The sequence below is a fragment of the Cetorhinus maximus genome, chromosome 16 (assembly GCF_964194155.1).
Source record: "Cetorhinus maximus chromosome 16, sCetMax3.hap1.1, whole genome shotgun sequence".
Lineage (NCBI taxonomy): Eukaryota > Metazoa > Chordata > Chondrichthyes > Lamniformes > Cetorhinidae > Cetorhinus > Cetorhinus maximus.
Window position 1 is genome coordinate 47,024,697 of NC_135894.1, and position 17,466 is coordinate 47,042,162.

Below are 17,466 nucleotides of genomic sequence, written 5' to 3' on the forward strand. Positions count from 1 at the left end.
AAGACAATATATTTTCTGTGGTAAAGTATAGCTTTCTACTGTGTTACTGGTAGTAGAATGCACTATCGCAGACAGAAAGGAAGAATAAAGGGATTTTAAATTCCACAGGCATGAGGTCTACCTTTTTGGCTCATAATTGCACAAAATATTATTATAATCCACGGAGCTATAAAATTAAATGTTAAAAAGCCAACTGTCCAGCACTATATGAAGTGCCAACATTTGCATAGGAGACTGAGGGCCTCCTGTGGTAACACTTGGTACTAAATTGCAAAAACAGTGAATCACTAAAACTGTGAATGTTCAAAAAACATCAAGAGTTCAATATTTTTATACTGTCAGATCATGGGCCAGCACAAGGAATATGACACTTCTCCCCTGCAGTAGCAGTGTTCTAATGAAATGGCACACAAGTATACTTGGCTATTGTTTATGTAGCAGAACTGAAAGCAATCAGGGAGAAAATCATTATTTTGATGGAACTGTCACACTGGCAAAGGGATAAAAGGTTCTAAGAACCAACAGTGTAGGTAGTAGGTAAAAATACAGTGAATAACCCACAAGAGAAGGTTGTGCAATTGTGGAACCAGGATCACAATCCCATATAACTGGTGATACAGAAATCTATTACAATAGGATTATTTGTACTCCTATAAAGACAAGACTTTCCTAGAATTAAACTGGAGGAAATTCCCTTGTTCCAGCAGTGCGTTGGCGTTTCACCTGTATTCACTCACAATAATGTACTCTTCTGTGTTTAAACACTAGCATAATACTCTTCAACCCATCACCAGTAAAACAAGATCACATATTTTGTAGGGTTTTTATTGTTCAAATGATAATTATCTTCACCCTGCTGAGGCTAATATGTTGCTCTGGAAAACCAGAAGACTGTTCACCATCCAATGATGTTTTTGATGTGTCTTCAACGTTGGGAAGTACTGGCCGACATGGCATGCCCACTTTAAAAGTTCTCATTTTGTGATAGAACATTAGTTTTTGAGATTGGAATTATCAGCATGCCCTCTATTCCCTATCACATATCTCAAACTCTGTGTTGCTTTTCTGAAATCATTCCAAATGTTTTTAGTTAGCAATTACCAAACATATTTTGTATTTTCTGTTTGTTTAGCTTCCAATACTTTCTTCGAAAAACCTCAATTTGGGGTTACATGTGGGCTCTCCGGGACATCAGAAACAATCAGGAGATATTGAGAACAACTCCTACCTCCAGAACAATGAATTCACCTGTTCAACTTCAATAGAGTCTGAAAATGCTGAATGAAGACAGATTGTTCTTTTGGGCAAGACGAAAATCAGATTTCATAGCAACAATAATTAAATCCTAATGGAGTCTACTAAATCAGTTTCTGATTTATATAGTGCACAATAGAAGGCATGTTTACATACAATTCACATTTCCTCCTAGTTCAGATTGTTAAAAGCAAATTTAATTTTTCACATTTCATTTTTTAACTTGTTTACATACACCAGAAGCCCTCCAGAAATCAGAAGAGAGACTACCCACAATTGCTGATAAAGCTCAGAACTGCAATAAATTCTTAGATTATAAAACTGGTTATTGTTAGAAAAATGTAATTTAAAATACTGTAACTTAATAATGCAATGAAAATTAGAAAAAAGCAAAAGCTCTGAAGATATCATTTTGGATTTCAAAGAAAGATAACCAGTTTAAAAGACTATGCCACACAAACAAGAGAAAATACACAGTGTTGGGTCATTCTGCGGTTGCGTTCTCTATTCACTAGAAGCTCCTCCTCTCTCTACCACCCTCACATTCCAGCCAGTAATAGGTCAAACACTGATATAGATTCAAGATACTCCTAAAGCCTGTCCACCACCTACAAAGCATAAGTCAGGAGTGTGATGGAATATTCTCCACTTGCCTTGATAAGTGTAGCTCTAACACTCAAAAAGCTTAACACCAGCCTTGATCAGCACCTGTCCAACGCCTTAAAAATGTACTCCCTCCGCCATTGACGTACAACAGCAGCAGTGTGTACCATCCACAAAGGTGCACTGTAGCAACTCACCAAGGGTCCTTTGACAGCAACTACCAAACCCATGACCTCAACCACCTAGAAGAACAAGGGCAGCAGAAGCATGAGAACACCACCAACTACAAGTTACCCTCCAAGTTGCACACCCCATCTTGACTTGGAACTATATCATTGGCCTCTCACTGTCACTGGGTCAAAATCCTGGAGCTTCCTAACAGCACTGTGGGTGTACGTACAGTGGGTAAAGGAGGCAGCTCACCACCAGCTTCTCAAGTGCAGTTCCGGACGGGTAATAAATGCTGGCCTTGCCACTGATGTCCACATCCCAGAAATGAATAAAAAAAAGTCTTTCTCCTAAACCAACAATACAGGTTAATGTGGTGTGATTTAGCAACAATTTTTAAAAATGTTATAATTATATTATCCTTGGAGAACTGTTATCGAAGTAAGATACCTGACCTAGAATTATCACACATAGCTAAGTGGCTTGTGTTCACATAATTGCCAAATACTCCTATATGGACAATATAAGTGAAATATATCTATTCTAGACTTTCATGAAAATTATATTTTTAAAAATAACTAACAGTTTCTTTGTTTGAAATCAACAATAACTGGTTAACTTAATGAAACCATGCATTATTCATCTCGAATATAAGCCCAATGAGAAACCGAAGATGTTAGTTTTGGTTCTGTGGTAGTACTCTCACTTTGGAGTCACAGAGTGCTAAGTTCAAACCCTACTCGAGTCTTGAGCACATATTCAGTACTGTGCTGCTAGAGATGCCAGCTTTCTAATGAGATGTTAAACCGAGAGCCATCAGCCTGCAGGGCGGGCATAAAAAATCCCACGGCATTATTTGAAGTGCAAAGGACTTCTCCCAGTACCCTCTAAAAACATATTTAACCTACAACTATTAAAACTATTTAATTGGTCATTCATTTCATTGCTGTTTGTAGGACCTAGCTGTGTACAAATTGGTTGTTGTGGTTCCTTGCATTACAACTGTGAAGGTAATCTATTGTCTGGGAAATTCTGAGATTTGAAAGATGCCATATAAATGCATTATTTTCTTCTGTTTTTACTTAGATTTAAAATAGAGAACAACCCACCCTCCAGTGAAAGGCAATTTGGCACAAAGAACAGCAAAGGAAATTAAATTCTTTTAAGGTAAATCTATAAAAAGTTCTTTGACTGAAATGTTAATAAAATGGATTTTTAAAAATAAAAGGAAACGAAGAAACAAAAAATACTCTTAACAATTCAGCTTTTAGTGATATGACTAGCAAACTGTAGTTAAAGAAATATATTTTGTGTCAGCTATTTAAAAATCTAACCTTAAAGAAAAAAGCTAAACAAATCTGGAAACCTAGAAAGCTAAAATCTGTACTACCGCCTTTGTACATACAAACCAGTTATCAAACATTCTGTAAAGTACACCACACTCACATTACAACACAGTACTTTGAAGCCAAGTATTTCAAGCATTTGGAGTATACTAACATCAAGGTGTGTGCACTGTAGGGAATATCCTAGGTCATGAGACGTATAATGAAGAAATGAAAAAGCCACAAACTGGTAAATATGTGCCAAAGATAGGTTTATAAAAGAATCTACTAACAAGGATGTGTAAACTCAGCTTCACTAATATCATATTATTGCAGTAACAATATGCAAAGATTTGGTTAGTATACAGATTATTTAAGTCATGTGCCACTGCCTGGGCCTCACGAGTGAGGGTGTCATTATTGTTACTACAATCTATGCAACTGCAATTATGGTAGAGTACACCAAGTTTGTTTTGCAGCTTTTAGTAGTGTATTTTTGTTTTTACATAGATATGCGAAAAGTTCTTTGATACCAGAGAGTGGTTCTCGAAAACAAAATATATTAAAGAACATTTCCTTGCATTTCAACCATTATTTTTATCCATGTGAGGAAATAAACAGTTAAAAATGGAATGTTTCCAAAACATGAGATAGTTGGCTCACATTATGTGCCATAAACACCCAGAAGTTGGTAGCAAGCTTTTGCTGAAGGCTCTACAAATAAATCTACAGCAATGTTCACAATGTCCCCATTTTGTACAAGTATCTAGCTGTCTACATGAGAATAAACTTAAGCAGAAATATAGTATTCAGGCTAAATTCTAATTCTTTACAAACAGCAAAAAAAAAAGTTCCAAACAATGGTGCATACCATCCATCCACAAACATGGTATTTTCAATTTAAGCACAAGGTCAACCATTAGTAAATATTATGGGATGCAAATGATTTAATATGGACCCCTATTAGCAAAACATAAATCTATGCCTTTTTGATTAGGCAATGTGTCAATTCTTTTTCTCTTTTTGTGCCTTAACCTTAAGCACAGGAAACACAGGTCACAGGGTATGTAGAAACCTTTCAATTTAAATAACTCTAACCATACACAGCCTGGAGGATAAGCATTTGTAGATTGAAACATTGATGAACAAATTAATGTCAAAAGCAGAAGTTCTCATTGTGACAATGTAGATTTATATATGCAAATAACTCTTTACAAGTAAAGCTATACATTTCTGCAAGGATGAAATCAAATTTTAGGTCAACTTAAGAATCTTGTAAATTGGTGTATAAAATGATGGTGAACAATGAGTAGATAGAAAGTTTGGTTTCGAGAAATGTTTTAGGAGAGCAAAAATAAGAAGTTTGCATTTTGCATCCATGGGAATAAAGTGCTGCTTTGCCAGAACTGCTAATTGAGGTTTTTTCCAAATTAAAGAAGCACCCTTGTCCATCTAAATTGACGTTTATCTTATTTAAAATTTGGATCAGGAATTCCCAGTTAGCTTAAAAGATCTGCTGCAGCAAGACCAAGACATCTCCACTCAGAAATAGAAATCAAGCAGCAGGTGGACAACAAAATTCAACTGAAGTCTGTTCAACCCAAAATGTTGACATAGCAACAGTATTATATCACTAGTTTTTAACTTTAAGAAGTTTTTAAATTATCAAATCAGCAATTATATTAACTAAAATAAAGATTCCACTGAGTAGCTATTTTTCAGCTTAGCACATGCAAATAAACGAATAAAAAATAGCTTCTATATTTAGGGAAAAAAATCTCAGTTTTTGTATTTAGCTTTTCTTATTAGATTATGTCTTTAGGTTGATCTTGTCCATATATTGCAATCAGTGTAGGACTGAAATCACATTATAATTTGGAAGTAAATATTTATAAGCAAACAAAGGTGGAATGGGGGGGAAGAAAGGGGAAAGAGAGAAGAGAGAGGAATCTAAGATTGTTTAAATGGAGATTGGCTGGGTTGTTTTTTGAAAATGCGGAATATTGTTGCAAGGCCCCATTACCTTAAACATCCTTCACTGTACAAAAGTGGCTTATACGTTCAAAACTTTGTCAAGATGGGGCCACCTTACCATTGGGTGAAGTAATTTTCAACTTAACTATTAAATTATCAAATATATGAACAACAGATCTAATATTAAGAACTTTTTTCTGAAATTCATAAAGTTACTGATTTCCTGGTACAAGTTAAAAAAGCATTATTGTAACAGTATTAATTTGTAACAGACTTTCATTTGAGAAACAAAACTGAAATCTACACTGCAATATTTTGCCATATTTTCTTTATTCTTTAAGGCGCTGTTGTTAATTTTATTTCAACTTATTTAAAAGGATATTGTAACATAAAAAAATGAGAATGTTCATATATTTGTAGCAAAGATTCCATGTGTGTTCTTCCTCACCATACATGGTAATTATAGAGAGTTTTATTAATAACCACAGGATCTATAGAGAAGTAAAGCCACTGATTTCTTAGAATTAGCTTTATTCCTTATGAGCAAACAGTAATACACATTGCTGTCATTATAGGTGGTGCACAATGTCTCAAATAACTTATAAACTGTAAATACAAAACTAGTTAGACAAGGTCAAGAAGTTTGTAAATAATGACCATCAGTTTATTAAAAATATAGATGTCTATGGATTCAGGTATAGACACCAAAATAATGAACAGGCGATGTTTCAGAAAGTCAGAATGGTGTGCTTTTCGTATATAAGGTGACACATGAACATACTGATCAAAATATTTTTAAAAGATTATGTAATTAAATATAGTGGTTATTATTTTAATAGGAACAAATCTGGAGAAAAATTCAGAAAGTACTAACGTGTCCCTTTTAACTAAATCAGGAAAATAATAACTAGTTTTTAATTTGGGTGTTGCTTAAATGTTGCATTCTCTGTTTTACATTAAAATATCTAATTATGAGTAATTTTCAAAAAAATTTGATAACAAGCTACAATGTTGGTTGACTATGGTTTTAACAAAATCTTAGGAAAGGTATGGACCATGACAACGATAGCTTTCAAATAAAAAATAAATAGAAAGGTGGCAAGTCAGAACTATTAAAAAGAGTATTTGCTGCACACGAAATCGCAAATACAACTTCGTTAAAAAAAAACTGGCTCAATTTAGTACAACAAAGATGATAAAACAGTTAGCATTTTCCAGGGTATATACATAAATAAATAAGTTAAAAACAACCCCCACCCCTCCCTTGATTAAATAAATTATTTTTCAGAATCGTCAACCTAACAGTCTCCAGATGAAAACTACTTGCATCTTCTGCAGCTGGGGCCTGGTAATGCACTTCCAGACTTTTACCAAACTGTTAACATTTTTTACTCTCAAAGATTCCCCAGCAGACGAAAAACAGCGAACTGTGTTTTTTTCACTAATACATTGAATATCAAACGAACAAAGGAATTTAAAATTCCCACTTCGACCTGGATTTTTTTTTTAATGTCCCCCGCAAGCCACCCCCTCCCATACCCACCCAAACCTTCATCACCTTTTCCCTCAGGGCACAATTGAAAAAGCCAGTGCTCGACACAGATACCAGATTATTACAGCCCTCAAAACCCCATAATTCACTGAAGCGACCATCTAAAGTCTCAAATTAATCTAAAATTTCACTTGATCATGACAGTCAAAACGAAAAAAACACAGAAGTTTCCAAATTATTTGACAATACTGCTATTATTTTTAGATGTCACATACCTTACTTGCCCAAGTGCAGGGATATATTCCCAGAAATAAAACACATTTCCAAAGTAGACACTTTGAATACTGTATCCATCTTCTGTATACACAAAAGACAACCTAACATGATAACCAGACATCCAGCCCCGAGACTACAGTGATTGGTGCAGCATCGCACCAGCCCGGCTGCTGCCTGTTGACCAGATTGATTGGTTTAAGGTAGGTCCGAATTCCTGTTATGTAACACACTGCTCCCCGGTTGACTCAGACCGCCGTCAATCACATGCTCTGTCTAATCAATCACTGCTACCCGGGGGCACACAGCCGCACAGCAGCTCCCATTGTCTCACCAACCTGTCAATCAGTCCAGCCAGGGCACGGGCTGGCCCGTGTCAGCTGTCAATCAGCGCAGCTGAAGCACCAATTGGTTCCGTCACCTGTCAATCAGCCCAGCGGCCAGTGCAGTGTGTGCGCGCCACGTCAATCACGCGGAACGCGCAGGCGATTGGCCGCGCGACACGTCAATCGGGCGCGGACATTGCGAGTTTTTAATTTTCTGACATCAAGTTAGGTTGACGCCACCCGTCGCCTGTTTAGTTTCTACGCATTTTGTGTTTTGTATTATGTCCTTTTTCCCCGACGGCTCTCGACGCCTCGAAGCGGCAGGTGACAGCTTATAAAATAAAACGGCCTAAAATCCACTGGCCTACTCACTGCCCGCCTGAAGGGAGAAAGGCCTCAGTCATAACTCAGACAGAACAAAGCCAAACAGGTACAAATAAAGCCCCAAGTATAAAGAAAAATATACAACTGAAAAGTTAACCTCCATAATTATTTTTCTTTGTAAATAAAAAGTGACACAACAGCCCCATTATTTCTTTTGAAATAACTATAGATATAACGTGAAACTAATATAAAATAGAAACGCAAGAGAGACGATAAGGGGTTAGTTTTAATTTATTTGCTGAAGAGGCTGGAAGTGTGTTTATTGCACCCCCCCCCCCCCTGAGCGCTGGCATTTAAAGATTATTGTAAAAGTAGGGGGGGGGTGCGGTTAGAGCTATAGGAATAGCGCTTTATCTTGGCCCCAGGGAAGATACTGAAGGTTCATCACTCAGAATCTGTGAGGTTCCGACACTCGGGATTAACTCACAGACGCGTCGGCGGCGGCGACCCTACTTTACACCCCCCGCCCCCAACTCAGAGCGCGCAGAGAGAGACAAACAAACAGTCAGACTGTGCAGTTAACGAGCAGCCGAGTACCGCTTCCCCTGCTCCCCTCCCTCTCTGCCCCAGTCTCTCTGACCGTTGTGTTGGAAGGTTAAAGGGTGCGCGAGCCTGCTTTTTAAACTTACCGTTTGTTGGGGAGCGCGAGGCGGCGAGTCAGCAACAGCGGTGACGTCATTCAACCTGTCCGCCTGTGACGTCACAGAGCCCCAGCGCTCAGAGCCCAAACACTGTCCTCACGTGTAGCCATTGTAAACACTAGCCTGAAGCATATCCTCATCTTCAAAGTTTCTGCTTTGGTTTTGCTGAGGGCGTTTTTCTTTTTTAGAAAATAAATTCCCAGTTATCTTTTTTTTAATAAAAGTTTTTGGTTGGGTTTGCAGAGGGCGTTTATATATATATAAATAAATATAAAGGTATTTCTTGTTCTGGTGAAATGATTCCAATGATGTATCATTTTACCAGGTGGCTTGTAAGGTAATCTATGAAGCGACATGATGTTGTCCCTGGTGCATTGCAAACTTTGATACAACTAATGTGCAGAGCTATTTTTCGGAGCGGGTTCCCGATAGTATAGCGAAATTAAACTGCTGAAAGTTCTATCGAAAGTGAGTTTGTGCCTGTCTAAAGTGGTCTGAAAACCCAAGTTTTTACATCGATTTACAGAGTTTTGTAAAGTCAGCTGTAGCTCCTTTACTGGATGCCGCCGAGACAGCAACATTTCAATGCAAAGAGGAAAGCTTACTGCATCACGATCTTTCCTACCTCTTAACTAATTACATTTTCAAATATTATGTGATAGTAATCTTTCTGGAAGTCTATTTTAACAAGAAAAATCTTCAAACATTTCAGAACTAGACGTTCTTTAAATAGTATTTTATTGTAAAATATAATTTTACGGAAACTTCACGTCAGTTCCAAAATTCTGCCTATGACTATTTTGAAATAATATGTAATAGTAATAAAATAACTGAATTACTATACTTTGTCACAAAATCTAAATTAAGGAAGGAACCAAATTCCCCAACTTTCCAGATTGGTTTGCATCATTTTTCTTTTAATTTTCAGAAACCCTTTTGATGTACAATATTATAAATGACTGTTACCTAATTGATTCCATACACTATATCCAATTAAACTTCGTGCTACCTTGGATAAAAATTGTTTTCATCTACTTCCAAGCAAGATCTAATATGTCCTGAAATGTAAGTGACCTAATAATTAAGGTTAAACTGACTGAGATTGATGAAGTGTTGCTATGGGACCCACTTTCAGACACTATACTTGCCAGTTCACTAGCCCAAATTTAGTTTACCTCAATTGGATAAAAGCAGATAGCCTGGAGTGATTGTACAACAACAATCTTATTGGGAGGTTTATATAATATAAAACACAGAGACATAACATGAAGAAGTCCATGTTCTACACAGCAAGACCTGGACAACATTCAGGCTTTAGCTGATAATTGGCAAGTACCATTCAGGCCACACAAGTGTCAGGCAATGACCATCTCCAACAAAAGAGAATATAACTATCTCCCCCTGAAATTCAATGGCATTACCATCACTGACTCCCCCACTATCAACACCCTGGGAGTTACCATTGACTAGAAACTGAACTGGACTAGCCACATAACTACTGTGGCTACAAAAGCAGATCAGAGGCTGGGCTTTCTGCAGTGAGTAACTCACCTCCTGACTCCCAAAAGCCTGTTTACCATCTACAAGGCACAAGTCAGGAATGTGATGAAATACTGTCCTTCTGCCTGGGTGAGTGCAGCTCCAAAAACACTCAAGAAGTTCAACACCATCCAGGACAAAGCAGCCCGGTTGGTTGGCACCCTATCCACCACCTTAAACATTCACTCCCTCCACCACCGATGCACAGTGGCAGCAGTGTGTAACATCTACAAGATGAGCTCCAGTAACTCACCAAAGCTCCTTCGACAGCACTTTCCAAACCCACAACCACTACACTGCAAGGACAAGGGCAGCAGGTGCATGGGAACACCACCAATTTCCCATCCAAGCCACACACCATTCTGACTTGGCACCAAATTGCCGTTCCTTCACTCTCACTGGGTCAAAATGCTGGAACTCCCTCCCTAACAGCTGTGGGTGTACCTACATCATATGGAATGCAGCAGTTCAAGAAGGCAGATCACCACCACGTTCTCAAATGCTGGCCTAGCCAGCGATGCCCACATCCCTGAATTAATTTTTAAAAAGAGTTTCTCGCTGTCATACAAGATCACAGCATTGACAGAAAATCTTATGTTAGTTTTTTAAAATTATACTGTGCTGTTTCTAAGGGACTGTTTTGTTTTACTCTGTGTCGATTACTTTTGATAACAACAGCTGCCATAGTAAAAGCTAACTTATGTGCCCTGTTTATTTTATGTGTGATGATACGCATGCTAAAATATTAACATTTGTGACATAATTACCGGAAATTTATCAAGTGAAAATCCAGTTGTTTACTAAGAAAATAACAGTCAGTGCATATTATGTTACAGTAACTGATATGGAAGTGTCAAAGCTGTTCTGTTTATCAAATGTTTTTAGTTACATGGCTGCCATATTGAATTTCAGAAGAAGGGACAGGTTGCTTATTTTTAATATAGAGATCATGACAGCAAGTGGTAAACTTTGTTTAATAATTAAACAGCCTTTTGTGTGCAAGCAACATTTGCATTCTTTTCAGATTTCTGCCATCATGGAATTGGATCAGAGTAAAATGTGTCGGAAAAAAAGTTCATTTAATTTTAAATGTTTTTAATTTTGAATAAGTCAGCTGTTGAAAAATAATAACTTTGCTTTAAAAGATTTTTTCAATATTGTGCCTAATATGCTAGAATATTTAAGAAGTGTAAGTTGTGTTTTTCCACATTTTATAAGGACTTTTCATTTTCTCCACATATACACCCTAACCACCCATTTGCCAAGATACAAGGAGCTGCATCTTCCGGTCAGCAAGCGGGGGGCAGGGGCCTGCTCGACGACGCATAAAATGATGCGGGGTGACGTCGGGCGGGCATCCCGACATCACCCCGCGTCATTTACATTCTCAGATTGGCGGGCGTGCAGCTGACTCGGCTTCATGCCCGCCGACCTGTCAATAGCCTAATAGAGCCATTAAAAAAGTAATTAAAATCATTAATGGAACTGCCCGTCCAACCTTAAGGTTGGTGGGCAGGCCGGGAGCCCTGGAGGGCTTCTGAAAATACATGAAACCTCATCCAACGGGCAGGTTTCAGAAATTTCAGAATATTTTAAAATAAAAGTTATGGACATGTCCCAACTCATGTGACAGTGTCACATGAGATGACATGGCAGGGAAATTTTTTACTCATCTTTATTTAATGTTTCAAACCTGAGCTGATCTCCCTGAGGCAGCACTTTGCCTCAGCAAGATCTGTGCGCTCTTTTGCGTGCATGCCTTAACTGGCCCACCCACGTAAAATGGCGGCGTACCCCCGACTAGGTGTGCTGATCGGGAACCCGCCCTCCCGCGCCTGCTCCCGCACATCCCCCCCCCAGCGGGGGGAAAATGTTGCCCATGGAATTCTTTTAGGTTGAGTATGACTTATTCACAGCCCTCAATCAGCACTAGACAGCCATGAGGAGGTGTCTGTTCATTCCCCCCTGATATTTTCCTTCACAAGTGCAACTTCTATTAGGTATTTTAGACTAGGATAGTTCTGAGTGATAGAAAAGGAGTCTACTGCATTCTAGAGAAAGGTAAAACATGAGAGAGGTATGAGAAATTGGAGAATTCCCTATAAGTACTGAGTCACAATCTTCAAAGAGAGTATAAATATAGTAAGTATTACAATGGACCCAGACTTCCACTTTGCTGTCTTGGGGTCTCCAGTTCTCTGAGCCCACTGATGAGAAGGTTAATCAATCTCCTTCTACACACAGCTAGAAAGTGTATTCACACCCCCACCAATACAAATTGCTTGGATCTAGAGACTTTAGCAGATTGCATATTTTGAACAACTACATACTCACTTTACCTTAAATCATCAAAAATCATAAATGTATGGTCAGCTTGACTAGAATGTGTTCCAGACATGCTTATTTGTAAATCATTTTAACTATCCTGCGACATTGTTCATGGCAAGTCAAATAATACCTGGCAGTTTAAAAGCGACAGTCTGCATAAAAGGTTAGAAATATAAATGGGGTAAATGTGACATCAGTACTCGAAAAAGGTGGCAAGGTTTTGCATTGTGGCAAATCGATAATTGGATGTGGGTGCGGAAGTTAATGCACAATGTGAATTTGAGTGAAGACAGAGAAATTGCAAGGGAAAGGCAAAGGAAACATAACAACAATGACAACTTATATTTGCTTAGAGCTTTTAATATAATAAAACGTGCCAAGACATTTCACAGGAGCAGAAAACAAAATATGACACCAAACTACACAAAGAGATATTAGGTTAGCTTGGTCAAATAGGTATGTTTTGAGGAGTGTCTTAAAAGTGGAAAGAGGCAAGGAAGTAGGGAGGGAATTCCAGAGCATAAGGCCTAGGCAATTGAAGGCCTGGCCTCCAATAGCGACATAATAAATATTGGAGAAGCTCAAGAGGCCAGAATTAGATGAGTGTGGATACAACGGGGATAGGGGGTATTATGGGGCTGGAGGAGATTGCAGAGATAGGGAGGGGTGAGGTCATGAAGGGATTTGAAAGCAAGGATGAGAATATTAAAATCAAGACATTGCTTGACTGAAAGCCAAAGTAGGTCAGCGAACACTGGGGTGATAGGTGAACAGGACTTGGCACAAGTATGTAGTCGGGAGCTTATCTTGAGTTCAAATATGACACCAAGGTTGCAAACAGTCTGGTTTAGTCTCAGAAAGTTGCCAAAGAGAGGGATGGAGTCAGTAGCTAGGGAACATAGTTTGGAGCAGGGACAGAAAACAATGCTTTTGGTCTTGCCATTATTTAATTGGATGAAATTTCTGCTCATCCAGTGCTGGATGTCAGATAAGCAGTCTAATAATTTAGCAAAACAAAAGAGTTGAGAGAGGTAATGATGAGATAGAGCTGGGTTTTATCCACGTACATGTGAAAATTGACGCTGCACTTTTGGTTGATGTCGCCTAGGAGTAACATGTAAATGAGGAATAGGAGGGGATGAAGGATAGATCCTTAGGAGACACCAGAGTGTGGGAGCAGGAAGAAATGCCATTGCAAATGGTACTCTGGTTACAATTGGATAGCTAAGAATGGAAACAGGCGAGAACAATCCCACCCACCGGATGACAGTGGAGAGGTGTTGGAGGAGGATAGAGCAGTCAACCATGTCTGACACTGGTGACAGGCCAAGAAGGGTGAGAGGGATGGCTTAGTTTTGTCACGGCCACGTAGAATGTCATTTGTAACTTTGATAAGAACCTTCTTTGTATCGTGGCAGAGGCAGAAAACTGATTGGAGTAATTCAACAATAGAATTTCAGGAAAGATGGGCATAGATTTGGAAGACGACAACAGATTCAAGAACTTTGGAAAGGAAAGGGAGGTTGGAAGTAGCTTGCAAGGACAATGGGTTAAGGAGAGGGGTGATGACGGCCGTGAACTCAGAGGGGAGAAAGCATGATGAGTTGCAATGGAGGTTGAATAAAACAGCGCTGCTCCTAGGAAATTGAAAACTTTGTGAGAGGTGAGAGTTCATTTTAAAACAGCAGAGAGAGAGGCGAGAGAAGCAGGAAATTGAAAACCGCGTGAGAAACGAGAGTATATTTTAAAACAGGGGAGAAAGAGGAAAAAACAGTGGGAGATTGAAAACAGCACGAGAGGCAAGTAATAATCAAAGTATGAGGTCACAAGGAACTAGCTAAGTAATCGTTTGGTGAGTATTTTGCTCCTTTCTCTTGTGTGTAATTTATTAATGATTATAAGGTTTTATTGGTAGTATTAAGGAAAGGTTATTGGGAGTAGTGGGGTTTATTAATTATAAATTAATTATGGAAAAGTAATTAATTAATTATGATTAATTAAATATGATAAAGATGACAGGGCAGATGATATGTGCGACTGTGGAATGTGGGAGATCCTGGTCACTAGTGTGGGCACGTCTGAAGAAAGTGTATCCAGCTTGAGGATCTTCAGCTCAGAATTATTTAGATGAAGTCCAAGCTGCAAACATACGATGCATCAAGGAGGGGGAAAGTTACCTGGACACTTTATTTTAAGAGGTGGTCACACTCTTTAAGCTAGGCAGAACTTTAGAGTTTGTCAGTGGTCAGGGACAAGAGGGTTTGACTACAGGTCAGGCAGGCATGGGGACCCAGCATGTGGTCAAGGAGGAGCCTCAGTCCCTGACTTTATCCAACAGGTACAAGGTGCTTGCTAAATGTGTGGATGAGGAAAAGGATTACAAGGTGGAAGAGCGGACTGACCACAGCACCACAATTAAGGGTGCCATTCAAGTGCATGGAGCAAAGAGGAATGTGGTAGTGATAGGAGACAGTATAGTCAGGGGGATGGATACTCTTATTTGCAGCCGTGACAGGAAGCTCCGAAGGTTGTGTTGCCTGCCCAGTTCCATGGTTAAGGACAACTCCTCTCGGCTGGAGAGGAACTTGGAGTGGGACGGGGAGGATCCAGTTGTCATGGTCCATGTAGGAACCAATGACATAGGTAGAACCAGGAATAATGTTCTTTGAAGAGAATTTGAGGAGTTAGGATCAAAATTAAAATGCAGAACATCAAAGGTATTCATCTCTGGATTGCTACCTGAGCCACATGCCAATTGGCATAGGGTTAAACAGATTAGAGAATTAAATATGTGGCTCAAAGAGTGATGTGGAAATAAAGGGTTTTGATTTATGGGGCACTGGCATCAGTACTCAGAGAAGAGTGAGCTATTTCGTTGGGATGGGCTCCACTTGAACTGGGCTCGAACCAGTGTTGTGGCCAATGGTATAACTAGGGCTGTGGACAGGGCATTAAACTAACATGGGAGGGTTTGTATGAAGGGAGACGTGGAAATCCAAAGAGAAAGATTAGGTATCGGAACAGTATAGTGATGTGGGCAAAGACAAGCAGAGTGGGACAGGAAGGGACAGAGAGTTCAACAAAAAATGTACATCAACAAATAAGGTCATATGGGAATAGAAGTAAAAAAGTGAAATTAAAGGTTCTTTATCTGAATGCACGAAGCATCTCCATTAAGATAGATTAATTAGTGGCACACGTAGGGGTAAATGATTTAGATCTAATTGCCATTACAGAAACATGGTTACAAGGTGATCAAGGTTGGGAAAAAAATATTCCAGGATACACAATATTTTGGAAAGACAGACAGAATAGCAAAGAAGGTGGGGTAGCTCTTTGTAAAGGATGACATAAGGACATTAGTGAGAAAGGATCTGGCCTCTGAAGATCATGAAGTAGAATCAGTATGGGTGGAAATCAGGAATAGCAAGAGTCAGAAAACTGGTGGGAGTGGTTTATAGGCCCCTTAACAGTAGTTATACCATTGGGCAGAGCATTAAACAAGAAATTATTGGAACCTGGAACGAAGAAAATATAAAAAATTGTGGGAAATTTTAATCTTCATATAGATTAGGACAATTGACAAGAGTGGTCCAGAAGATGTCTTAGAATGTTTTTGTGACAATTTCTTGGAGTAGTACATAGTGGATACGACGAGGGATAAAGCTATCTTAGATCTAGTATTGTGTAATGAAACAGGGTTAATTAGTTATGTCATAGTTAAGTATAGTTATGCTAGTTAATTAGTTATGTTCCAATCGCAAACAAAAATCTTAAACTTAAGCAAAGCCAATTACATAGGCATGAGGGGAGAACTGGCTACGGTTAATTGGGTAAATGGATTAAAAGTAAATTAACAGTGGGAAACATTTAAAGAAACAATTCAAAATGTTCAACAAAAATACATTCCATTGAAGAATAAAAACTCAGCAAGCAGGACCTATCCGTGGCTCACTCAGGAAGTTAAAGATAGTATTAGGTTAAAAGAAGAGGCTTACAATGTAGAGTAAAAAGTAGAAAGTCTGGGGATTGGGAATGCTTTAGAAACCAGCAAAGGGCAACCAAAAAAGGGTGATAAAAAAGGGAAAAAATCGAATATGAGAGTAGACTAGCCAGAAATATAAAAACAGATTGTAAGAGATTTTCTAAGTACATAAAAAGAGAGTAATTAAAGTAAACATTGGACCCTTAGAAGCAGAGATAGGAGAAATTATCATGGGGAACGAGGAAATGGCAGAAGCAATGATAACCTAGGGGTTAAAATGAGTGAGGAAATTAGGGGAATTAATATCAGCAGAGATAACGTACTGGAGAAACTTGAGGGACGTGATGGCCTAAACCCTAAGTTTCTAAAAGAGATAGCTGCAGAGATAGTGGATGAGCTAACTATGATTTTCCAAAATTCCTTAGATTCTGGAACAGTCCAACTAGATTGGAAGTTAGCAAATGTTACACCACTTTTCAAGAAAGGAGGGAGAGAGAAAACAGTGAAGTACAGGCCAGTTAGCCTAACATCAGTTGTTGGGGAAATACAGGAATCTATTACGAAGGAAGTCTTAACAATGTACTTAGAAAAGCACAGTATGATTAGAACAAGCCAACATGGTTTTACTAAAAGGAAATCCTGTTTGACAAATTTATTAAAGTTTTTCAAGGATGTAACTAGTAGGATAGATAAAGGGGAACCAGGAGATGTAGTATAACTGGATTTCCAAAGGACATTTGGTAAGGTGCCACACAAAAAGTCAACAGGCAAAATAAGGGCTCATGGAATTGGGGGTAATATATTGGCATGGAGAGAGGATTGATTAATGGTTAGAAAACAGAGTGTGGGCATAAATGGGGCTTTTTCAAGTTGGCAAACAATGAATAGTGGAGTACCGCAAGGATCAGTGCAGGGGCCTCAGCTATTTACAATCTATATTAATGAATTAGGTGAAGAGACAAAGGGTAATGTATCAGAGTTTGCTGATGATACCAAGCTAGGTAGAAAGGTAAGCTATGGGGAAGACACAATGAGGCTGCAAAGAGATATAGATAGGTTAGGTGAGTGGACAACAAGATGGCAGATGGAGTATAATGTAGGGAAGTGTGAAGTTATTCAATTTGGCTGTAGGAATAAAAAAGCACAATACTTTTTAAAAGGTGAGAAACTTGTG

At 38.7% G+C, this 17,466-nt stretch overlaps 1 protein-coding gene across 15 annotated transcripts in view; it reads right to left on the reverse strand.

Annotated features, from left to right (window-relative positions):
- zbtb20 (zinc finger and BTB domain containing 20) overlaps window positions 1–8,549 on the reverse strand; it is a 332,916-nt gene extending 324,367 nt beyond the window's left edge. For 10 of the 15 annotated variants that reach the window (XM_078559808.1, XM_078559797.1, XM_078559801.1 and 7 more), the window contains exon 1: window positions 7,092–7,399. The gene's annotated coding sequence lies outside the window, so the exon portion shown is untranslated. Of the gene's footprint in view, window positions 1–7,091; window positions 7,401–7,427; window positions 7,768–8,428 lie in introns of those variants that run through there. The other 5 variants (XM_078559805.1, XM_078559807.1, XM_078559811.1 and 2 more) reach the window with 3 other exon arrangements.
- Window positions 8,550–17,466: the final 8,917 nt, after the last annotated feature.